We start from the raw sequence: 26448 nt of genomic DNA, 5'->3' as shown, positions 1-26448 counted from the left end.
AAGCCCCTGGCAACCACCGATCTGCTTTCTGTTTCTATGAATTTGACTATTCTGGATATTTCATATAAATGGAACCATACAATATGTGACCTTTTGTGCCTGGCTGCTTTCACTTAGCATAACGTTTTCAAGGTCATTCATATTGTAGCAGGTATCAGAACTTCGTTCCTTTCATGATCCAATAATATTTTATTCGATGAATATTCTACATTTTGTTTGCATATTCCTCAGTTGCTGGACATTTGGGTCATTTTCATCTTTTGGTTATTTTGAACAGTGCGGTCATGAACATTCGTGTACAAGTTTTTATCTGAATATCTGTTTTCAGTCCTTGTGGGTATATACCTAGGAGTGGAGTTGCTGGATATACCAAATCGCATGTGGTAATCCCATGTTTAACCTTTTGAGAAACTACCAAATATTTTTCAATGCAGCTGCACGATTTTACTATTCCAACAGCAATGTATGAGGGCTCCAATTTCTCTATATCCCTGTCGACAATTGTTATTTTCCTTTTACTATTATTCTTATTACAAACCAGTTCACTTTTCAATTGTTTTGTTGTTAATATTACCAGACTAACATCCTGGTAAAGGTTTATAAAACCTTGGTCCCCTATTTACCTCAGTATTTCCCACATTGGTCCCTCTGTTAGCCTGGGCAAAGCCATCTGTTCTGCCATACATATACATCTGTTGAATAAATCGATAAATATTTATCGAGAGCTCAATACACGCCAGACTCTGACTAGGCACTGAAGGAGGAAGGCAGGGTTGCCTTCAAGTTGCTCATTAGAAAATAGAAGAGACGGACATTGTATTAGTTTCCTATTGCTGCCCTAATAAATTACTACAAATCTAGCGGCTTAAAAGAACACAAATTTATTATCTTAAAGTTCTCTAGGTTAGAAGTTCAACGTGGGTCTCACTGAGCTAAAAATCAGTACATTAGCAGGGCTACCTTCCCTTCTGGAGGCTGTGGGAGAGAATGCATCTTCCGTCTTTCCCAGCTTCTGGGGACCGCCGACTCTCCCTGGGTGGCGGCCTCTCCCTCCCCTGCAGAGTCAGCACGACGGCGTCTCTCGACTCTGCTGCCATTTTCACTCCTCTTCCTTTCACCACAGCCAAGAAAAGCTCTTCCTTTTTAAGGATTCATGTGATTAGGTTGGGACCATCTGGATAACCCAGGATAATCTCCTCATCGAAAGGTCCTAAATTTAATGACACCTACTTAGTCCCTTCTGCCATGTGAGGTAGCATATTCTGGGGTATGTTCCAGTCTATTGTAACAGGTTCCAGGGATTAGGGCAGGGACATCTTTGGGGGGCATTATCTGCCTACCATAGATGTGGAAATGAATAATAATCATAAAAATGGCCAACATTTATTGAAAGATTACTGTGTGCCTGGTATCTAAGAGCTTTACTTGAATAAGCTCATTTAGCTCCTGCAATATTCCTATAAAATAAAAACTATTATTTCTCCCATTCATTCTGAGGAGGATGCTAAAGTGCAAAGGTAAAATGACTTGTCCGAGGCCTCACAATTGGTAAATAGCAGAGCAAGGATTTTAACCCTGCAATCTAGCTCCCGAGCCTGTACAGTTAAAAAGGTGTCTTCCTATTAGATTGGGAACCCCTGCCCTACAGCATAGAGTCTCTCCTAACCAGGCTCCTGCCTTAGGTCCTAGCTGGCCCTCCCACTCCCTCAGATGTGGCTGTGCACTAGGGAGAGATGTACTCTCAAGAGTTGGGTCTCCAGGGCCAAGCTAGGATTGGGGTTCCCACCAAGAAGCCAGAAGCCCTTTAAATTTTGTGAATTCTGGCTTCGTATTTGTTGTCTTCATAGCTAGCCATTGATTGAAAAAATATATAATGGCAGAAGGCATGTTAAATATTGAAACATTTAATAAATGTATCTCTTATTGATCAGTATATTCATATGTTTTAAATAACATAAGATAGATCTACAACCCCTTATTCACAATTCCAAACTTCATAAAGCACTGAAAATGGGTTTCGGTGGGGGGTGGTAAATTTGTGACAAACTAATTTTGGGAGCAAAACCTGACCTGAACTGACATGAGGCTATTTATAACCTTTCTTTATCCCATTATTAGTGAACACTCCCATATTTAGCTGCAGAACTATTAATGTTTGATTATGTGGTGATGCCCCAGTTTCTGCTGAGAATGTTATTAATATATCATATATACATCCTATTCCCTTTCTAAAACCTGAAATATCCAACTTGCAAACATATTTAGTCCCAAAGATTTGAAATAAATGCTTGTGGACCTGCAGGAGACATATGTGTGAGATCTGTTATTTGTTTATAGTCAGTGCTTAGTGTACACATGAATCCATTGACACCTTGCAATAAGTTCACTCAGTGCACACCAAGCTTCCTGGCCTACTTTGCAGTTCCACCTTTTGTCCTCATTTTAAATGTCTGAGTTCCTAATCTAGGCACTACCTCATTTCCTAGAAGCTAGTTCCCTCTTTTTAAAAATAAATACCATATAACTCTAATGCATTTAAAGAAAACACTTTATATAATAAGAAGCTACCATGATACAACTACAGAATGACGTAGGATGGCTTATAACCACCCCGTGGAATCACAGAGAAGAATAGATCACTGCAGATTGTTGATTATGGCATGCCTTAAAGAGACCAACAAAAATTCACACTATCCAGCTTGGGAGGCTCTTAGAAAATTCAATCCTATGGAACTTGGCAGAAAGAAAGAAAGCACTGGCTTAAAGGACGTGGATACTGGATTCTACTCTTCCTCTGCCATCTCATGCTGAGTAACAGCTCAGAGGGTGCTTTACTACTCTGGACCTCTGTTTTTTATCTATGAAAGGAGGTGGGTATGATTAACTCTGCAATGCTAGGTTATGTGACCCTAAAGATTACCTCTTTTGGGTGCAGATATTCATTCAGAAACACAAATTCTAACAGTATTCCAGAACCTCATTTTCACCCTAAGTCAGCTGCCTATAGAATAAAATGCATGTTTTACATAGACAAAATTTAATATTTGTACCAACTGATAAAACATTTGTATTTATATGCATGTTATAACTCATAAGTAACCAAAGGAATCAAGAGGTTATCAAATGTTCATCTGAGGTCAGTGAGTGGACAACTCCCTCCTGCCTTTCCCGGGACTGGTTCCTGAGAAGTCAGCCCAGTTCAGAGTTGACCCCAATGAGGAACTCATTAATTCAGTACTTACTATGCATTGGACACTGCTGGAGCAAGAAGGAGAGAAGGATGCTGTGGGGTTTGCATTTATTGGCTTGTGGTACTGTGCTATCTCTGCATAATAGCATTTGCTGCCCTCCTAGGTCTGACAATGATGGAAGGATCTGTTGATTGGCATGTCCGTTGATTCCTACCCCTTTCTAATGTATCACAAATAATTAAGGTGTAATATTGATGGCATGAGGCAGGGGATTATTCTGGAATCATGTCTTTGTTTTTTGTTTGTTTTTTTAAAATTAGGATACTGATTTTAAATTTACCATCTAAATGCAGAAAAACATCCTATTATGATTGCCTCTACCTAAAAAAGTGGGCACCACTCAGAGATTATAGCATTAACCATCAGACTCAATCTACCTGGAACAACCTCAGGGATTCTCAGCAAGCCAGGGGGTGCCTGGGCTCTGGCCTCCTTGGCATTGTCTGTATCCAACCTAGAATGAGCAGACAACATCAGCTGCCCCAGAACACAATTCAGAGCCAACACCAGCACCCTCTGCACCACTCCGCAGCTGCAGAGGGGGACTCAGGCACCTGTTTTAGCCACATCTGGCAAACAGGACTCGCTGTAAGATTTGCCCATTCAGATGAGCAGATGGTGGGTACGGCAGGTTGCATTGCTGAGGCTCATGGCTCTCTCAGCTCTCTGAACCTTATGATTGCTGGCACACCGAGACCTGGATGTACATTTGGGAATGAGTGCCTGCTGAGCAGAAGAGGCACCTGCCAGAGCCCGAAGTTGGCACCCTTGCTGCCTCATCTACTCATCTTTCCCATTGTCTGAATTTCCAGGTAGATGGACACTACTGCTGGCCCCCTGTACCAGCCCTTTCTGCTAAAACTCAGTTCCTGGTACCTGTATTAGAATTACCCATTAAGGTCAGGGACTGAGTGGATTTGAGGACTTGGCACGGTGTATGTCCAAAGCTTGCTGGTATGTTTGTAATGAAATACTTTAGTGCTCACTCCTGGGGCCTGGTTCCTTTCTGCTCCTTAGGGACCCAACAAGGACAGTGCTCCAGGTCTGCCCTGTAAAAAGGGCCACGGCAGGGCCTGGTTAATCCTCCTGTTACCATCACCCAAGATTTACAACAACCTCAACCTCCTTTACTCTTTTTTCCTGTTTCAGGCCCCCTCCTCCCTCAGATACCCAGGATTCTTTTTTTGTTCCCTTCTCTTCCTGTCCCAAGAGTGAGGCATTTGATGGAGAACTCATTCATTTACTGAAAGGTTTGGATGATCAAGATGTTCTTCCTCTGAGAAAGATTTACAATTTAAAGGAGACCAAGGGAGGCAGGCACCATTTACCTCTGAGGAATAAACCAAAACCAGTGACATTTCAGCCTCCAAAGACGGCCAAAGAGAAATTATTTTCAGATTGGAGCTGCCCTATCTTAAATCAAACCACAGAGACAAGTCCTTGTTCTCTATGCATAAGATTGCTACTGGTTCCTCTGCAAAAAGAGCTTGAAGAACTAGGAGTTAAGCCTGAGGCTATTCCTGCACTGAGGTGCTCCATGTGGCTGGGTGGCTGCGCTGGGGAGCGAGTGGCTGAGGCCTGTGACGTGGGGTGCATAAGGTGATCGTGACGGTGACCATCCATAAGCACCTTCCATTCTGTGCCCTCACCCACAGGCCCCGTGGCGAAGTTGGTGGCTAACCAGAGAGAAATCCCAAAGAGGGTTCTCCTGAGCAGCTGTGAAAGCAGAATCTGGTCCCTCCAGTGTAATCGAGACCGCTTGGGGCAACTTGCGTTGATAATTTACAATCCAGGGAGGCAGAGCAGCCAGGGGGAACCCTCTTGGGCCACCTGCCTTATCATCCAGAGGCTGATGGCCTCAGTCATCCAGCTTGTTGCAGAAGCAGCAGGTCATTTTCCTCACCCAGAGTCCCACAGGGGCTGGAGCTGGGTGAGGAGCTGAGGGGAAGGGACAGTCAGTGTCACCCTGCGGTCTGTCAGGAGCAAGAGGGCAGACTTCCTTGGGGTGTTTTTGATGGTTTGTTTTCTGCAAGATTTTTTACCCTCTACCAGCCATTGTCTTTTTTAAAGGAAGTTATTTTCTGTGCTGGATTGATTGGCCATATCTAGAATCTATTTTCTCCAAAGGCATTGTTGCAAATGTCCATTCTTCCATGCTCTCCTGGGGTTTAAACAGATCCGACATGGACAAGAAATGGAAGAAATTTAAAACCCAAGAGGGAGCGGAGCAGGATGGTACAGGACAGCCGGCTTCTCTCTGAGTCAGTTTTTTCCCACTACTGGAGCAGCTCCATGGCAGAGAGAAGGATTTCTGAAATCAATTTCCCTCACAATGCTGCAGAAAACCTGATGAGTGAGGCTCTCTCAGGGGTAAAAAAAAATTTTAATCTCCCTCTCTTTACATAAAAGGTTCAGCCCATTTGTGGGAAATCCCAAACCATGTGTACATGCAGAAGGCAAATCGTAGATCTGTGAGATCCCACTCATTCATTCAGGAAACCTTTCCATGTTTGGCCCTGGAGATATGAAGATGAATATGATGGCCTGCCTCACGGGTTCACAGTCTGTGACCGAACAGAAGTCCCTCATATCCAACCTATTATCACACCCCAAAAGTAGCTCCAAAAACAACACTCAAATCTGTCCATTTCTCTCTGTCTTTACTGACACCACCCCCATCAAAGCCACCATGATCTCTTGTCTGGACTACAATAGTGGCCTCCTGTCCCATTGTAACAGTGCACCGTATTATTGTCTACCAAATACTTTATTTTCTTTCCTTGCAGTGCCCCTCCCTGGAGGGGATACTTTTCTTGTCTGTTGAACTCAGGAATGGCCATATAACTTGATTTAGACAATAAAGTATGGGAAGAAGTGATGTGTGACACTTCTAGGCAGAGGTTTCAAGGGCTAGTACATGGTTTGCTATGTCCCCCTTCCTGCTATAGTGACCATTGTTGTTCAAGATGGTGTGGCTGCTGCACTTGCCTAGGTCCTGGAGTGAGTGGATGTAGAATAGAGCTCCCAGCTGACCTGCAATGGATATGTAGCATGAGTGAGCAATAAAATTTTGTTGATATAAGCCACAAAGATGTTAGGATTGTTTGCTACTGCAGCATAACCTAGCTTATCCTGGTTGATACGCTTCCTAAATGGTTTCCATTTTTCTGCCTTGCCATACTCCAATCCAATCTTTAAACAGCAGCCAAAATTATCCTTTAAAAACAAGTCAGACTCACTAGAAATCTTGCCATGGATTTCCATGGCATTTAACATGAAATCTGAGCTCCCTAACATGGTTCCTGTTTTGGCCCTGGCTTTTTTCCTATCCTCCTTTTTTTGTCACTAGTTGTCATACTCCCCATGCCCATTGCCCCATATCATGTGCCTCAGCTACACTGGCTTTCTTTCGATGTTACTAATAAACCAGACTCTTATTTCTGGGTCTTTCCACATATTGTATCTACTAATTGGAACATTATTTCACCATTTTTAATCATGGCCGGTTCTTTCTCATACTTGTGATTTCAGCTTAAATGTTACCTCCTCAGAGAGGTTTACCCTGTTTATCCAATTAAAAATGAGTGCCCCCTTGTTCTTGTCATTAACAAACTTGTTCTTTTCATTTACAGCACTTATATGGTCTTTAATTCTCTATTAGTGTAATTGTTAACTTTTATATTGATCATCTACCTCCACTGATATACAAACTCCATGAGGATAGGGTCCACGCCTGTTTTCTTCACAGTTGCATATCCAGCACCTTACACATACATATTGAATGAATGGATGAATGAATGGACACACGAAGTAAGTGCTTTTACAGAATCATGATTAAAGTGGTAGCAGCAGGAACCCACATAAGAGGGAGTACATGTCAGGGATATTTTCAAAAAGGAAAATATATTTAAGAAGGTACAGATCTGAACTAAGGAGGCTCTGAAATGGCACAGAAGACTTCTTTCTGGCTCAGACATAAGGCTGGTTCCAATAGTAATCCAGAATTCCAAGTTACATTCAAAGAAAGTCTAGACTACAAATCAAAATCTCATGGAACCAGTCATTAGACAGAATCTCCAAGACACCGTCCACATCCCTACTCTTTCTCCTGCCTCTCCATGCCAAACAACATATCATTACAAACCACTATAGGCAGGGTCCCTATTGCAGTGGTGGGTTTTTTCTTTTTCCTCTAATAGAATTTGGAAAAACTAATGTACCCCCTTGTCTTAGCTCATTTTGTGCTGCTATATCAGAATACCAAAGACTGGATAATTTATAAAGAACAGAAATTTATTCTTTCGTAGTTCTAGGGTACAATATTAAGACACTGGCATCTGATGAAGGAAAGGATGAAAGCTGTGTCCTCACATGGCAGGAGAGTGAGAGAAGACAAACCCACTCCTGCAAGCCCTTTGTAGAATGGATTGATCTATTCGTGAGGGTGGAACCCTCACGACCTAAACATCTTCCAAAAGGTCACACTTCCCAACAGTTGCATTTGGGGATTAAATTTCCAACGCATGAATTTTGAGGGACACATTCAGACCGTAACACCCTCAACACATGTGTAAGTCAACATTTAAATTATTCATTGTAAGTTTAAGTGTTTGCAAAGGATGTTATTTTTGGCATTATTGTAAATATTTTTCAACTTTTTAATTTATTTTTACTTTTTTATTGTATATGGTTTAAAACGATCACATCACGCTGACATTTATCTAATAGAACCAAAATCCTATAGTGATTCAATATCTACAGCTTTTAAACGTAATCTTCTTTCACAGTTGCAAGTTTTATATCATTGCTTTTTCTCCTTTAACTCCCATTTTGATTGCACTTTGCCCACAGAATTTTACACTAATATAAACTTACTGGCAATAAAATATTGATAACTATGAATCTTGAAAAATAATTATTAAACATAAAAATCAAATTTTATCAAAAATTCATCTTTCAATGAGATAGATGAGGCTGCTTTTTTCAATTAGTTGAATCTATGGGTTAACATTACTTTTTGCTAGAATAAGACAGCTTTGGAAACAATTCTGTTTCTATTTACTGTGTTTTAAAATGTAATTGTCAAGATACCTTGCTCACAAGTACATAGGTAGGTGTGTATGGAAGTCAAATAGGTGTGTTTAAGAGATACTACTCAATTCTTTAAAGTCTTATTTTTACCCTAAAAATAACAAAGTGATCTATCATCACAAATTATTTTTAATATCTGACAGCTGAAAACTTCATTAGTTCTTCCTTCAATTTTATTGAAAGTGAAGAGTTGAAACCCACCCAACTTGCAAAAGGATTTGTTACCTAGTCAGTAGATCCACATCCTTAAATGCTGAGAAGTATATCGAAAAGTCTCTACCAAGACTTATCAAATGACTATCATTTGTACATTTTACCCTTTCACTTAAAGATATCTTGTTTAACCTGATACACACAATAAAGATTGGGAAAATCAAATTATTGCTTATTTCATTACACCTCTTCCAATATATTTCTTATTAAATGCTTTAATATTATCACATGCTTTAAATATTTTTGATACAACTCTGGAGATACACATGTAGCTCACTCATTAATGGAAAATGTCTGCCATATGAATAGCCCTCATTGACAAACCATTTAGCCAAATAGGCTTACTTTCTGTCAGAATATATCTGACTTCATTTATTAATCCAAATAGATGTATTAAAACATGTCTCTATGACAACCACGTACCACAGACAGACAGATATTAACCCTAGCCTTGCCATGGAATAAGACCCTGCCTTTACTACTCCTTATCAAAAGTCACAGGAATCTCCCTCAGTAGGGAACGTTTCTTTGGCAATATCTAGAGTATGTGAAAAAACAAGGTCTTTTAAAAAGTACTGTATTCTACTTGTTCCTTTGTCTGGTATCACAGAATTTTTTTCCATCCTGGGCAGTGCATTATAGTATAATTTGGGATGAATGAGAGATACATGTTTTTCCTTGGTAAAGTAGGAGGAGGGAGACTATAAAAGGGAATATGGAAGAGAGAAAAAGCCTTGTTTTCAGGCCACCTCTACTCAATTTTTTTTTCTATTTATTTATTTATTTATTTTACATTCTAAGATGTTGCAGAGCAGCAGGAGGGGGAGAGAAATGGATATGGGAGTGAGGGGTAGGGGCTGAGGCCCGCAGGACACCCCCCCCCACACACACACACACACACACTGGCTTGGGAGCCCAAGTAGGATACAAAATAGAAATGAGATTTTTCACTTATTCATTCATTGGCTTGTAACAATGCAGTTGTGATATGCCAAACATTTCACATAATAACGCTTAATCCTTGCAATAATGCTGCAAGGAAGCTATTATTGCTGCATCTTATAGCAGAGAAAACTGAGGCTCAGTGAGGTTCATCCTTGCCCCTTGTCTCATGGCTAGCAAGGGGCAGACTCAGACTCACAAGGCCTTTGTAGTTTTCACCATGCCCAGCTGCCCCTTACCCTTTGCCTACCGTGCCCACTGCATGCAGGAAATGCAGCCACAACAATAGTAAGCAGACGAGATATCTTTCTCCTTTACATCCTATGCCTATTATTTAGGGTTATGAGTCATGTCCCAATTAACTGTAGAAATTGAATAATGTGGAGAAATTTAAATCATATGAAATCCCCAAATCTCATTTTGGCCATTAATCTCAGCCTCCTACTCCATAAGGACTTTTAGAAGAGTTTCTAAGAAGTGACAGTAGTTGACAGGTTCTATTTTCACCAACTTGCTTTTCCCTTCTTATCTTTGGGTAGAGATAGTAGCATACAGGTGATAAATTTGAAATTTAAACAGCAGGAAGAGAGAGAGAGAGAAGAGAATACAAGAGTTTAAAATATGTCTGTATATAAGAAAGATGGCTATTATGATGTTAGTCTTCACTTTGTAACTTTGGGTTGACACTGATTTTAAACTATCCTCAGTTAAAATGCACAATCAAATCTGTTGATTATGGCCATGAAGTCTAAATGAAACTGCTGAGCATTAACTGAGTTCTAGATCACAGTCAGAAACTGTAGCAGACATCTCTGACACTCACCCCCTAACACACACTTCTCCGCAAGTCCACCTTACAGAGCTGCAGTAGACAACCCCGAGTAACCTCAGACTCACCTTGCTCTGTCACTGATCATCTCAAGTCAAGGTCCCATGGGCCTTTCTGCTGGGCAGTGGTGGGCAGGGATCTCTGATGCCATAGGGAACTCAGTCCACACAAGTGCACAGCCTGGGACTGGAGTGGAGTGCTATTTGTTCATGCCCCTGGGGCAACTTGAAACCAATAGGAATGGGAGCCAGTGGATAACTGCTCCAATTTCCTATCTTTCAGAGAGAGGGACAGTTCTGAGACACATTTGCACATTTTTCTAGAGTTCCTGATAGAATTAAGCCCCTGTGGCCCACAGTGGGACCACTATAACACACTCACATATTGGATTTTCCTCCTTCCCTGCCTCATTCTCTCTGCGGTCTCATTCCTTCTTTCTGGGACCACCTCCTAAATAAACAAGCTGCTTCCAAGACTCTTACACTCTGCTTTTGAAAGAACCCAAACGAAGACCTGAAGTTACCAGATATCATTTACAAATAGGTCATTCTCCATGGATATAGCTAAACACGACAAAAATTAAATCACAAGAATTTAAAGTGAAGAATTACTGCCATATATGAATGACCTGCTTTAATGTATACTCCCTCCTTTTTTTAATTCAAATTCTAATATACATTTACAGTTCAGCACCTTGCTTTTTTCACACACACACAAACACACACAAATATTCCTGGGAGGATTGTAGGCTTGTTGATAGTATTAGAAATGGCAGGTGTTGAAACCTAGGCTCAGAGAAGTTGTGACTTGCTCAAGATCATTGAACCTGTTTGTAAAAGTTCTGGATCTAGAACATATTCTCTAGATTCACAGGCCAGTGAAAAACTATTACATATACAAATCTTCATTATCGCGTAAACGGACACTTAGATTGATTTTTAAAAGAACATTCAGGATTCTGTGTGTGTTACACCCTGAAAATTCTGATTTATCTTTATGGGGGATTGCATAATTCCCTCCCTCTGAAAGAATCACAGCTTCATCGAGTCTGTCTTGTCACCAGTACTGATGAAATGTGTTGTGTGGCACAAGAAAAGAAGTTTGCTGCGATGACAGCTTTTTAAAGACATAATTATTTTAGATGTAGTTTGGTACCTTTCTCAATTGTCTTAGCTATTTTTAATTGTAGTTTAATTTAACTCTGGCCTTCTTGATCTCATAGTGGGATTGTTGGAGCTAAATAAAGAGAAAGCTTTTCTTTCTAGCATTTGTGTTGAACTTGAAAAGTGCTTATCACTCCTCCAGGCCCCCTCTGCTTTCTAAATGAATCAGAAAATGAACATGTCATACAATTGCATCTCTACTCTGACAGCATAAAACTCATGACCTGTTTTTCCATGTCGTCCTTTAAAAAACAGCAAAAATCCCCTTTCCCAGCAATTTTTTTGTTAGAATTTGCCAACTAAGTATAACTTGGAATTTGCATATAATTTCTTTAGTAACACTCTGGAAACCTGCAAATTTTACAACTGCACATAAGAGCTCCACATAAGAAAAAAAAAAGTTGCAGAGAAGACTATCTCTACTCAGAATAAAACATTTGAAACAACCAATTAAATAAGGCATATGGCATATAGATTTAAACTGGTTTCATAGTAGCCATACATTTCTACGCATTTTAGTTGAAAGCTTGTGGCTGTAGGGAATGCTTTAACCAGGAATGGTAAGGCGTGGCACACATGGACTGGCCACTGTGGACATTATTAGTTGATCACAGCACTCTTTCTCACCAAATCTGGATGCAGTTTCTGTATTCTTCACAGCACAGCACTCCAGTTGATCAATGTTCTTCAACTAATGGAAGAAAATTAGGGAAGATAAATATAAAATAGTATTGAGGATACAATTATGGACAAAACAAAGCTCTTGCCTATATGGAGCTAGTTTCTAGTGGGTAAACACAAATAAATCAATAAACAAATATATATTTAACATTTGGAGCAGAGTTAGCTAATTGCTTTCCAAATACCTAGTCTCTGCTTCTTTCTCAAATAAACAAAATAATGATTTTTTATCTGAGCACATGGCCTCCCAGCTGTGACCATATTTCCCAGCCTCTCATGTAGGTAACAGTGGCACAGGACTAAGCTCTGATCAATGAAATGTAAGCAGATACCAGGGTTCTTTGAAAAGTTTGTGAAAGGACTCATTATATTTTCATTCTATTTTTCCATGAACTTTTTGAAGTACCCTGGCATATTTTATAGAAGTATTCTTTGTGGAACTTCCTCCAGGATGATTCCCTTAAAGAGAGGTGGCAGAACTTTCTTTTCTTTCACTCCGCTGCTGGGAAACTGGATGTTATGGCTAGAAAAGCCCCGCAGCCATCCTGAACCTAGAGGATTAGAGTCACATTCTTGGCTCTGCACTTTGAAAATCTACAAGAACCTATAGTCCTCAATAACCGTGGAAGCACCCTATTAGCCCTGGACTACCATCTCCAAACTTTTTTTAATTAAAAAAGAAAAATATTTTACCTTATTTAAGCTATGACTTTTCAAGTTTCTATTATTCATAACTTAGCCTAATCCTGATAATTGTAAAACACATATACGCACACCATACATAATATTGAACTAGATACACAACAGTGAAATATATGTCCAATAGTAGATATCAGTGGATCATAGAAGAGAGGTAGGCTTCAGTGTTTCAACTGGAGCAAACAATGGTAGATTTAAATTTTGACATTTGGCAGAAGTAAAAGTACATATTTTCTCTTGTGGTTGTAGATTGTATTTATGGGTAGAATCATTTCTGAAAAGTTGCAGTGTTTGCACTGAGTAAATTAATGAATGGTTAAACTGTTATATTAAATTGAGGTATTGTTTTCTGTTTTAAAACAGTTTACGGAGCCATAAATTTGCCATTTGCATTGGGTACTCAAGGGAATGTGTTTCATCTGCATTCTAGCCTTCTTAGTCTTCTTTCATCCAAGTATCAGCACCATTGAAATGCCAGTGCTTCAATCCTATCCTCTTGTTTTTAAAACACCAAAGCTGTGGTGATTTGCATACTAGTTTGCATACATTTGAATATTAATTTCCATAGGCATTGTCTCTAAATCCAGAAAATAAATACAGACTGCTGCAATTATACAGATAACTAGTATTTAGGGCTCATGAGTGCTTAAAGTTTAAAACCGTCTACATTTAATTATGCTCAGATTGTACTTACACATATACAAACTCACTCATACAGTGGTCAAATTACAGGTTGTGAACTTCACCATGAATTTATTCCCTTTATTTATTCCCATGTCTCCAGATATAAAAGTTTCCAGTTTAGAAGAATTGATAGCCCAATTTTGGGAATATACTGGTCAGGAGCACTCTTTTAGTTACAAGTGACCAAAAGTGACCAAAATCAACCTAAAACTGCTTTAAGATGAACTGTGAATTTACTGGCTCTCTCCTTTCAGAAGGGTTGTCTGACGGGGTACAACTAGACTCAAGTGTTCAAATGATTTCTCTCTCTCCATCTTTCTGCTCTGCCTGATGCCTCTGGTTCGAGCAGATTCCCTGTACATGTGGTAGGAAGAACCCATGCCGGTCCCAAACATATACTGTTCTTGCATCTTATAATCTCATAAGAAGAAAGGCTCTCTCTTTCACATTAAACAAAAAAAAAAGAAAAGAAAAGAAAAGAAAAGAGAAAACTTGTTTCTGTCCAGCTTCAATCAGCCTTCACGGTTGACAGCCTTGCCAGAATCACACGCAGTTGGAAAGAATCAGTTCCCAAAAGAAAACAATGGGAGAAGTCAAAAAAAAAAAGAAAGAAAGAAAGAAAGAAATGTATACTCATGAAGAGGGATGTCTGATCATTCACTGGCTTTGCTGAAATGAGGATGAGATCACCTTTCCAATGGGCCAGAAATGCTGAATCCCTTTTCAGTGAGTCCAGGCTACTACCGTGGAAAATCCACTAGGGAAATTGGTGGTATGTGCTGGTGCTTCTCAAACTTTCACATGCAAAGAAATCACGTGGAGTTTTGAAAAATACACATTCTGATTCAATAGGTTTGGGGTAAGGCTCAGGATTCCACAGGCATCACAAGTTCCCAGGTCATGACGATCCCACTGGTTCACGGACCACACTCTAAGTAGCAAAGGTAGACCCTCGGTCACTACTGAAAGTTTGTTCTACTCCAGGAGCACAGCTCCCTGCCTCCCTTTCTTCAGAATTGTTTCACAATCTTTACTTTGCCACAGCCTTGGGTCCCCTGAATAAAGCTGTTTTTACTGCTGCCATCCAAGGGTTAACATGGATGGCTAAGGTCCCCACCCTTTTTAATCCCCTGGAGCAGTTTTACTGGCTTCTGCTTTGGGTATAAAAGAGTCCCTGGTGGGTGAGATCCTTCTCTGTGACTGGCACCTGTCAAAGCTGATACACTGGGCTGAGCAATTAGGCCTTGTTGCTGTTTGACTGCCTTTCACTTTGCATTCTCTTAAATTATGAAGAGTTTAGGAAAACTGTATCACTGATAGCACTACTTTCTGGACAAGCAAAATTACTTGTTTGCATAATTTACAGCAAATTCATAAGTCTTACTCAGCACCTGGGTGCTCTTGCTCATTTAGCATGCAGGTGTATTAAAGATGTATAAGTCCTCCGTTGGGATGCTCTCCAGACATAATACTCATCAGCTACATCCTGAACAAACAAGAATTTCATCTGGGCTTTTGAACAAAGACATGAGAATGGGAACAGCAAGGGGAACTAGGCATTATTTGGCTGAATGCTACATTTCTGCACTTCCCTCCCTGCCTTTTTCCAGACATAGTCTGCTTCCCCTCCCCCCACCCTCAACTTAGCCCACAACCAAATTTCTGCTCCTCTCCATGACAGAGCAAGGGGTGAAGGGACAACCTAGGAGGACTGAAAAAAATTACATCATGCACTTTTCTCCAACACCTTTAATAGATGAAATCAAGTGAAAATGAACTTCAGGGATTATCTTAAAAGGGAAGAGAATTCTGAATGGTGTGTGTTGAAACAGAGGGAGGCAATCCTATCTATTCAACAAGGGAGTGCAGGAGTTTATAGGCTGATTGCACATAGATTATATGTAAATTTGATTCAGAGAAGCCATCTCTTTCTCTCCTTTTTTCCCTTGCCTGGAGTTTGGGTAACACCAGCTGACACCCTTGGGCACTCCACCCCAGCCCTCCATTTCAGAGCTGCCAGTGCCTCTCCCAGAGTCATAGCTCCTTACACACTGCCCAGGAAGACACAAATGCCAGTCCAGTCAATGTCTGAGTGCAAGCACTTGCTCGAGGTACAGGGCTCAATTTCCTGTTCCTAAAATAAGTCATTCTTGTGAATCAAAAATTCATACCACATTTTGTGAAAATCTGATGGGAAATTTTGTCTGGGGAAATTTCCACAACTTAAGATATGCAAATTCACTATTTGATTGTAATGCCAACCCATGATCCGGTGCTACTACTCTGCCTCTTATAATAAGGGAGGCTATAAACACTAGTATATTAAAAATGTATCCACTGAAGTGAAATTAGTGCTCAGCAAATGCTTATTTTTCTAGAATTTTATTTCTCAGATGGATTGGTATAATTTTTAGTGATACGTATTGCCAGCCTATAATAAATATATAAGCCCATCAAAACCTGATAGAAAACTGCATCAGATAACACTGGGAACTAGGGATTGATTTCACAGTAGCCTCAGGGAATACATCTCATGACCTAATAGAATGTTTCCCATTCTAATTTCTCTGATTCTGTAAAATCAATTTTTCTATAAACTATAACCAGTACATGAGTGTTTTGCAAAAACTAATCGTATTGGTATAATATGCGTGTCAAGTTACGGTGTAATGGACACTCTGTTTGTTCTTTTAATGAAACAAAGAGACTAGCGTTAAAAGGAATAAAATATTAAAAATGATAACAGTTTACAGCTATAATTTTTTTCTAGTCTTTTAAATTTGATGGGTTAGCATATTGGCTCTCAATCTCCTTCTATGGGTATTTGAGTTTGACCCTGTTAAAAATGACAAAGAAACGGCTAAGACGCAGCTTTTTCCTACTATCTTACCCTCAGCAGTGCAATCATGAAACAGCCATGCTATGGCATCTTCATCTGCGAGGTTCATATGTCAGCAGCTGCTCCTGGGAAAGTTCAATGAGGGAGAAGAGTTACGAAGATAAGCCTCCTGCTTTGTAATGTTGACAAATTAGCCGATCTCAGCTCTTAGTCTCAAAAATACTTCTACCCCAGGAGAATCAGCTGAAATTGAAGTTGGTCATACCAACCCAGATGACCTTGAATGAAATAGATCTCTCTGTTTACCAGGCATAAAGATTACAGTGGACTCATCTATCAGGAGGCCAGCAGTATCATAGATTTACCTTACTAATTTGAACTTCACAGGCATTGGGAGCTAAAGCTTTATTGCTGATTATTGTTGTTGAAGTTTAACGGGATTTGGAAACCTCTCCCGAAACAGATGGGCTTTCCTCTTTGAAATTGATCACAATTGTGGCTGATAATTAATTTTGTAATTATATACTTAATGTTGGACTGCCCCGCTAAGCTATAAGTGCTATGGAGTCAGGGACTGTATTCATCCTTCTAACCCCAATTGCTAGCCAGGTACACATTAAGTAGAGGAGCCAGTTTACTCAGTAACAGTTTCTACCTGTTGTCCTGGCATAATTATTAAAACATACTGTCACGCTATCATCAAGCACATGTTAGATGAGTGAATGGGTGAGCCAACACTTGGCCATATATTGGAAATGGCACTGGGCTTGGTGTCAACAGAAACTGGTTGGAGTCCTAGCCCTTCCCTGTATTGGTTATGTGACTTTGACAAGTGATATAAACTCTCTAAGCAGATCAAGCATGATGTCTATCACATTGTAACTTCTCATCCAATATTTCTTTTCTTCATTTAAAGCAGCACTATTCAATACCACTTTCTGCAATGATGAAAATGTTCAGTATCTGAGCTGTCCAATATGGTAGCCTCCGGCCACACGTTGATACTGAACGCTTGAAATGGGACTAGTGCAGAGGAACTAAATATTTAATTTTATATAATTTTAATTAACTTAAATTTAAATAGCCACATGTTGCTACTATTTCGGACAGCACAGGTCAAAGGGGTTCATTAGGTTTTAGAAGACCTAAATTGGGGAATTACATAAATGGCAAGTTTTAACAGAGCTCTCAATAACTGTTCTGGGATCTTCAGTGTCTAGGATTAATGAGCGCATTCCAGTTCCTTTTGTGAATCACATATTCAGAGGTTGACCAATTTGCATTGTTGTAGTAAATTGTCACTATTTGGATACTCGTTAACTTTTTTAGAACCTGGGACAGTTCTCAAATAGCACACATTTGAAATGAAATGACTTTGCCTTCTTTTCCTCCATGGAAAGACACACACACACACCCCGGCCCGGGAACTCTCTCCAAGCTAGGGGAATACAATTTTACACCACTACTCAGCTCCCATCAAAATTGTGAAGCCACCAAATGTTTTTTATTTATGAAATACATAACTCATAGTTACTTGGATTTTTACCAACCTTGGTGAACAATATTTTAAGCAAGTTTGAATGTCAACATTTTTTAACTTGGGATTTAAATTTAAATTTGGTGGGGGAAGAAATAGGTTTTATTCAATTAAGATTTTAGACTGTTGCATTAGCTTTGAGCAATGGTTAATTGTTCACTAGATGGGGGAGAAAAATGGTGTGGTGCATTTCCACTGGATTCCAGAAGAATCACATGGAAGAATTATTTTTAACACTTTACCTGGAAAGAAGAAATCATTTAAAACTTGAGATGATTTTTCTCTGTAGCTACCATTTAACCTTGTAGTCATGAGTCATTCACTCAAAACACAATAGCTGATTGCATTGTGAGCTGATTTTTGAGGCATTTTGTATACATATTAATACCAGAGCTCATGATCACTAGAGGAATCAAGTGTGTATTGGTTACAAAATAGTCACTACTGAAAATCTCAAAAAGCTAAAAGGAGATCTAATATGTATTTTTAATTTGCTTGAATTCGTAGTAAAACCGAGTTTCCCTGAAGATAAAGCAAGTGTTTTTCTCATTGCAATAGTGTGAGAAAGGACCCATAATACTTAATTGTGCCAGCTTGCAGACTACTGTTGTGAAGACAGCAGTGTTATAGTAACTATCATTTTGTCCCTTTTGGGTTACCTAATGAGTCTTTTTCTTTATGGATGCCCAGAACTGGCCTTCCAGAATGTGCCTAGATGAGAAATTCATTTCAAGTCATTGTCACCACAACTTTAGCTAGAGAACTAGCTCTATTCCAAATCAGGACAAACTAAAAGTGTGGGCCTTTTATAGGCAAATCCAATTTCTTAACCAGCTCTCCTCAGCAGCCATTGTGCCTGGCTGCCAGGTTGTTGCTGATGGAAAGCCAAGCCAGGAGACATTACGAGATAGCTCAGTGCATACCAACAGTTAATTATTAACTCCAGTGGAGAGTGGATCATGAGATTATATGCAGTTACAACATGATTAACTCTCTGCTCATCAATTTTTTTATTGGAAGTGTTGCTGCAAATATGGCATAAATTTCCTGGGCACAGCATTCAGTTCCACCTTATTATGCAGCACAGCTTTCAGAGATATGAGGTACTATGGCTAATCTTAATTTAATTTTAGAAGAAGAAGTCAGCTCTCTGGCTTGCTACTAGCTGCATTCCATTTCTGATATTATCCTCAATTCTAATTGAGATGGGCTAGAAATACCTGTGTGAATTGTGGTCCCAAAGAATAACCCTGAATCTGGAATAAAAGTGCAGAGTCTCCAAAATTTCCTGGCACTGTCGAGTCTGTGTCTGCAACAAAGGCAGCTTGATTCCATAGCACAGTTTACATACAGTTATCTGCATTTACAGAATCTGCTATTAAGAGCATCACTCCAATCTGCTAGCATCTCAAAATTCCCAGACCCAAGCCACTGGCCTTTCAGGAAAGAACTCAGTGTTCAGAGAAGTCCCTCTCTATTAGAGGAAATAAATAAGTTGATGCCTTTTTAATCTGAGCAGATGTATGTAATTTCCTACAGGGGATTCTCACAAGGATGTTTATTCTCGAATGTTTCTCTGCAAGAGAGAAGGAAGACCCTGGTGTCCTCCTGGATCAAAAGCATGGGCTTTTCATTAACTTGTGATTAATATATATGTATCAAATCCACATCCACTTAAAGAGGTGGAAATTACTCTTCTCAGTTTATTGGACCAGACAAAAACTGTGAGTCTCATCGGTTCTTAACAGAGCCTCAACAACTCCATAATTAAAGAAAAGCTTCCAGGACCATAGATATTATTTAGCCTTTCTATTACCTAGGCTCCACACCAACAAAATTATATGCAAACACAAACCAGATATTCTCCTGGGGTTTATTTGTTGAGTGTTGCTTGGAGAGAATTCCCACAGCATCAAAATTATGCTTGGAGAAAAAATAGAAGACTCAAAGTGAACCATACTGCTTTTTGCAGGAACAAAGCTGTGTAAATAATAAATCCTATGATGAACTATTTCCCTCCCCACTGCTACTCTCTTATCGAGGAATCTTTTCTCAAGGTGTTGGCCAGATTTAATTTGAAAGAGCTTCTCTGGCCAGCACTGCTACAGTTTCTGCTGCTAGAGAATTTAAAAATATGCTGAAGCTAATAAACAAAAAGTCTTTATATAAATACCAAAAGTCCTTATATAAGTACATATTGCGAGTGTGTGTGTGGATGTGTGCATATGCACACACGTGGGAGCTATTCACCCTGTTAAGTGAAAATAACATTAAGGTTGAAGTACTTTAAATTAAAGCTGCTAATTTGCTCCTCCATGATTTGGAGAAAACTTTACAAAATTATCCAATTGTTCATCTAGAAAAATAAACATTCAAGAAGAGGCAAGAAAAAGATTTAAAAGAGTAAAGGAGAACTTGCTATACTGGATTTTAAAATGTATTATAAAGCTGCAATAAATAAAACAGTGTGGTGCAAGCACAAGGCTAGACCAATGGAGTATAATAAAAGCATAGACCAAAAAACCATATATGGTTTCTGCTGAGAGAGAGAGAGAGAGAAATCTATGTGTCTACCTATCAAGAGAGCACTCATATGTATGTGTGTGTGTTATGTATTTTATGATGTTAGCATTTTGTGATAGAGTAGAAAGAGTCTGAACTTTAGAATCAGACAAATTCAAACCTGAATTTGAATTCTGTTTCTATCACTTCCTTGCTGAGTTTTTGAGCAAGTTAATACTCTTACTGAGTAGTAATTACCTAAAATCTAATGGGAGTGGGGATACACATCTTTAAAGTGTGAGGATTTGAGAATCAAATGATTTTCTGCATCTATCAATCAAGGCTTTTAGTTGCAAACAACAGAGACATACTCTGGATAATGTGGGCAGAAGAGGGATTTATGCCAGGCTATTTTTTGCTTACAAAATTTCTGAGATGGGTGGTGAACCAGCTTGAGAAAAGGGAAGATTAAGGAAGGTGGGGCAGTAACCAGGACCACAGAAATTCATAGCACCAAAGAGCATGTGAGGACCATCAGCCCCACTACTTAATGGTGGATGTCATGGCTGGTGCTGCCACATTTGCTCCCAGGAAGTAGGTGTTGCTGGCATCAAATGGCCTTTGCTTGGCCCACCTTCTTTGGATCCATAGATCCAGTTGTAAAGCCCAGAGTGGGTCCATTGATTGGTTGCTCCTAACCCAAGTACAGGGGAGGCTGGAAAAATAAGTTCCTGGTGTTCTCAAGGTTTATAGTCAAGGCAAGACTTCCTCCCCAGCAAGATTCATAAGACAGACAATTTACCAAATGAAGGAAGAAATATCAAATTCTGGGTCACCTAGAAAATGCACAAATCCATTATAAAATGTATCAAAGCACCTGACACATAACAGGCATTAAGGAAATGGTGACTATGAATATTTTCACAAATCAGAGGGAGAAAACAATCCATTTTCAACCAATGATGCTGAGATAATTAGTTATTTGGGAGAAAAAAATCTCCAGTTCACCAAAATAAGTTCCAATTTGATCAAAGATTTAAAAAATAATTTTAATCAAAGATTTAAACCTATAAGAAATAACTCATCCCACTGTGTTTATCAGTTCAGCCTCCTGATCCACCCTGAAAGGATGCTAATTTAAGCACAGTGGGTTTTCTAATGGTATCTCCTCCAGTTCTGGAAACACAGGAGAGGCTTACCACCCTATCACTCAGAACCAGACCCACATGCCCCACTCTTAATTTTGCATCTGACCCATAATTTTGCATCTGACCCTCATCTTTTACTTACTGAAAATACAATGTTAAAATAATTTTTCACATGCTTAACTTCTATAAGTCTTTCTTAGGGTCATTCAGCTGGTGTTGTAGGTGATGTTACCAAGAGTGTGCTGGTGGTTTGGACTGTAAGTCCCCATTAAATTGTAGATTTCAGGTAGGCAAGGGCCTTGTTTTATGCATCTTTTTTTTTTTTTTTCTTCTGTTATTCTTAGCACAATACTCTGAACATAGGAGCCTCTCCATTCATGATTGACAAAGAAACCTGAATTGCTTGGTCAGTTGTTTCAAAACATCTGGTAATGGTTTCAGCTTTGAACACTAACTCAGATAAAGTAATCTCTACAATTCTCAATTTCCTTTTCTTTCTTTCTTTTTTTTTTTTGTATAAAACTACATCTTCTTTATTTTACATACTTTAACTTCAGAACAAAATTTTTAAAAACATAATACACAAAATATTCAAATTACGAAGGGATGGGACTCAAGGCCCTTGTTTCTTGCCTCAGACATAAGGACAGGAAAGAAAAAAGAAACAGACATCAGCAGAGGAAGCCAGGTGGGACAGGGCCACTCAAGGCTGCTATGGGAGCCATGAAGACACTATACACAGGGCACAAAGTTCCCTAGTAGAAACTCGTAATCTACCTCTTCCATGCAAGAGGCATCCTCACCAGGCTCAAGGAGTGGGATCTCATCAGGAACTGCAGCACTAGGTTCTTCTGCTGACACTTGATCTTCATCAGTGCCTAGGCCTAGCCGGATCATGCGGTAGATGCAGTTGGGGTGGGTCTGGGGATCCTCAAGGGAGAAGCCAGAAGAGAGCAGTGCAGTTTCAAAGAGCAGCATCACCAGGTCTTTGACAACATTGTCACTTTTGTCCACCTCAGCCTTCGGCCACAGCGTCTCCACAATGGGGTGGTTGGTGTTGACCTCCAGGTGTTTTTTGACCATGATGTAGCCCATTGTAGAGTCGTCCCGAAGGCCCTGAGCTTTCATGATAGGCTACATGTTGGCTGTCCAGCGATAGGTGCTAGTCACAATGCAGCGGGAAGAAGACACAAGCCTATTGCAGATTGTCACCTTCTCTACCTTCTTATCCAAGATTTCTTTCATGAGCTTACAGAGGTTCTCAAACTTGGCCTTGCTCTCCTCCATTTTCTTCTTCTCCTCATCCTCGGGTAGCTGCAAACCCTCCTTGGTGACTGACACCTGGCTCTTCCCATCAGACTCCTTGAGCTGCTGCACACAATACCAGTCAGTAGGCTCAGGCATATATACTACCTCAAAGCCCTGCTTCCACTCTCACGCCACAAACGTGGAGTTGGCCACCTGTTCTTTGCTCTCCCCAGTGATATAACAGATGGACTTCTGTGTCTCCTTCATGAGAGACACATACTCTGACAGAGAAGTCATCTCATCTCCAGATTGAGAGGTAGGATAGCGCAGCAGCTCAGAAAGGCGTCGCCGGGTAGTAGAGTCCTCACGGATGCCACACTTTAGATTCTTGGAGAATGCCTTGTAGAATTTCTTGTCGTTCACCTTGTCTTCTGCTAGCTCAGAGAAGAGCTCAAGGCACTTCTTAACAATGTGTTTGTGAATGACTTTTAAGATTTTGCTCTGCTGGAGCATTTCTCAGGAGATGTTCAGGGGCAGGTCCTCAGAGTCAACCACACTACGGATAAAGTTGAGATACTCTGGTGTCAACTCATCACAGCTGTCCATGAGGAACACACAACGGACATAGAGTTTGATGTTATTCTTTTTCTTCTTGTTCTCGAAAAGGTCAAAGGGAGCCCGATGAGGGATGAAGAGCAATGCCCTGAATTCCAGCTGACATTCCACAGAGAAGTGCTTGGCTGCCGAGTGGTCTTCCCGGTCACTGGTGAGGCTCCTGTAGAATTCTCCATATACCTCTTGCTTGATGGCATCAGGGATTCTGGTCCAAATGGGCTTAGTCTGGTTCAGTTCTTCCTGCTCAATGTATTTCTCCTTTATCTTCTTGGTTTTCTTTTTCTCATCCTTACCACTGCCATCTTCCTCATCTGAGCCCATGTCTTCAGTCCTGGGCATCTCCTCATCATCCTGCTCTTCCTCTCTTCTTCACCTTTCTCTTCCTCTGCCTCATCAGCATTGATGTCCTTCTCTTGTTCCTTCTCCAAATAAAGGTGATGGGACGGCCATCAGCTGCAAGCACTTCTCCACCACTTCTTTGACCCCCCTCTCCTCTAAGCACTCTGTCTGATCTTCTTTAAGGTGGAGGGTTACTTTGGTACCTCGGCCCCTGGGCTCGCCACGGTCAGCACACACAGTCAAGCCCCCAGCAGAAGACTGCCGGGCATACGGTTCATCGCCTTGCTTTGTGATCAGAACCACTTTCTCTGTGACCAGGTAAGCAGAATAAAAGCCAACACCAAATTGCCCAATCATGGAGACGTCTGCACCAGCCTGAAGAGCCTCCATAAAGGCTTTAGTACCAGACTTGGCAATTGTTCCCAAATTATTTACGAGCTCAGCATTGGTCATGCCAATGCCTGTGTCCAGTAAAGTCAGGGTATGTTCCTAAGGGTTGCATATGATGTCAATTTTCTGCTCTTTACCACTGTCCAACTTGGAAGTGTCTGTCAGGCTCTCGTAGCAAATCTTGTCCAAGGCATCTGACGCATTAGAGATCAACTCCCAAAGGAAAATTTCCTTGTTGGAATAGAAGGTATTGATGATGAGAAACATGAGTTGGGCAATTTCTGCCTAAAAGGCAAAAGTCTGTACCTCCTCCTCTCCATGGTGTACTTCGTCAGTACACGTCTTGGAAGGAAAGAGCAGCAAGCACTAGAGAGCAGGGTGGGTCGGGATCGTGTCCCACACGCACAGGGAACCAGCGCGTCATGGGGGTGACTCGAAAGATTCAATTTCCTTTTCTTTAAAAGAACAAAAACACTTACGTTGCATTTACTCTCCTCAAACTTCACATAACATCAAACATTGATCATTTCAGGCTTGATGAAACAATTCACAGGTGAAAGCCCTTAAGTTCACAGATGGACACCTTTCCAGAATGTGTATTTGGACCACTCTTTTTCTTCTCTCGTCCATAATCCTTACTGTTCCCAATTTCTATCTGCCCTGCCTATGCCTAGTTCTGAAAGGCTAGTCAAAGATGACTGAGATTGGTCATAAATTTTTCTTTTCTAGCTGTGTTTCTTGTTGGTTACATTTTTCCTCTTAATTTACTGCTTTTCACTACAGTTAGAACATATATGTGACCTGAAACATTAATTTCCTCATGACTCAGGTGTTTCTTGCTTTTCTTTTGGCTGTCTAGAGATCCTGATGTTATTTATTTAAATCGGGAGAGCATTTTGAGACCCTTGAATGCAAATAACTGTAAGTATGTATATTATTATTGTTTTTGTTATAAAAAAGGAAAAAAGTTCATTTCATATGTATACAATATTTTCATTTTTAAATGTTTAGAGAAAAAAACTACTAGCCATAATACATTTCTAAATAATACATGAATAAGGATTGACTGTCTGAAAAATTCTACTCAGCTCCAAACCTGAAAAAAAAAGACCATTTGTCCTGCCTCTCTGATTCATCTCTGAGAATGAAAAGGGCCAAGTCAGTTCCCCTTCATACAAACTTTCTTTCATATTTTATTTGCTAATGTACAGCTAATTTCTAAATTAAGAACATGCTTATGAGAAAGGTTATGAAATCATTAACTTCAATCCACTAGTAAGTCTGTTTTTGATTGAACTCTAAAATAACTTTTGATAATTAGTACATTTCAAATAAGATGAAAGAATCATTTTCTTTTTGATTTAGAATTATGCCAGATTTGGCTCAGTCAAAAGATTCCAGAATTTCTCCCAATGAGACAGACACTTTGGGGAATTCCTTAATTCTCACAGAGAAAATGTATGCAGACCATATACTCCCCTTACCAAATTTTAAATGATCAAAGTATTGAACTATATATGTGATTAGGCCAAGGGTCAGTAAACTTCCTGTAAAGAGCCAGGTAGCAAATATTTCCAGCTTTGCAACCATAAGGTCTCTGTCACAATCTCTCAACTCTGACATTACAGCGAAAAAGCAGCCGTAGTCAATACATAAATGACTGAGTGTGGCTCATTCCAATAAAATTTTATTTATAAACACTGACATTTAATTTCATATAATTTTTACAACACACTATTTTGATTTTATTTTTCGAGATGTAAACACCATAGCTCATGGGTCATATCAAAATAGGGGTGAACTAGATTTAGCCATCCAGTCAGAGTTTGCTGACCCCTGCAATAGGTGAATTGAGGATGGATTTCTTGAGACGTTTTCACTAAATAGCATCTAATATTGAATCCCAAACTTTGCTACATAGTGCATAATTCATGTCCAAATTCCTCCCATTTATGTGATGCATTTATTAAAAAGAAGGATGTGGCTGTGTATGTACTGATATCAAATGTTCTCAAGGCACACGTGTGCAGTAGGCCCTCATTTGTATTTAAAAAGAAAAACTATACATACATCTGTGCCTCTATATACAAAGAAGATATCATGAAGGATATATCAGAAATTTGTAACTGCGGTTGCCTCCACAGGGAGAATCAGAGGACAGACGAGGATAAGAGGGGGCAGGTGACTTAATTTTCACTATATGCCATTTTATTCCTTTTGACTTTTGCACCAGTTAAATGAACCTATTCTTGAAATAACAAATTAATTTTTAGAGAT

At 39.8% G+C, this 26448-nt stretch overlaps 1 pseudogene; it reads right to left on the bottom strand.

Annotated features, from left to right (window-relative positions):
• Positions 1 to 22311: 22311 nt before the first annotated feature.
• On the bottom strand, positions 22312 to 24595 carry LOC134385801 (heat shock protein HSP 90-beta-like; annotated as a pseudogene).
• Between the last annotated feature and the right edge of the window lie 1853 nt (positions 24596 to 26448).

The sequence above is a fragment of the Cynocephalus volans genome, chromosome 9, assembly GCF_027409185.1.
Source record: "Cynocephalus volans isolate mCynVol1 chromosome 9, mCynVol1.pri, whole genome shotgun sequence".
Taxonomy (NCBI): domain Eukaryota; kingdom Metazoa; phylum Chordata; class Mammalia; order Dermoptera; family Cynocephalidae; genus Cynocephalus; species Cynocephalus volans.
This window is presented reverse-complemented; position numbering and strand designations above follow the sequence as displayed.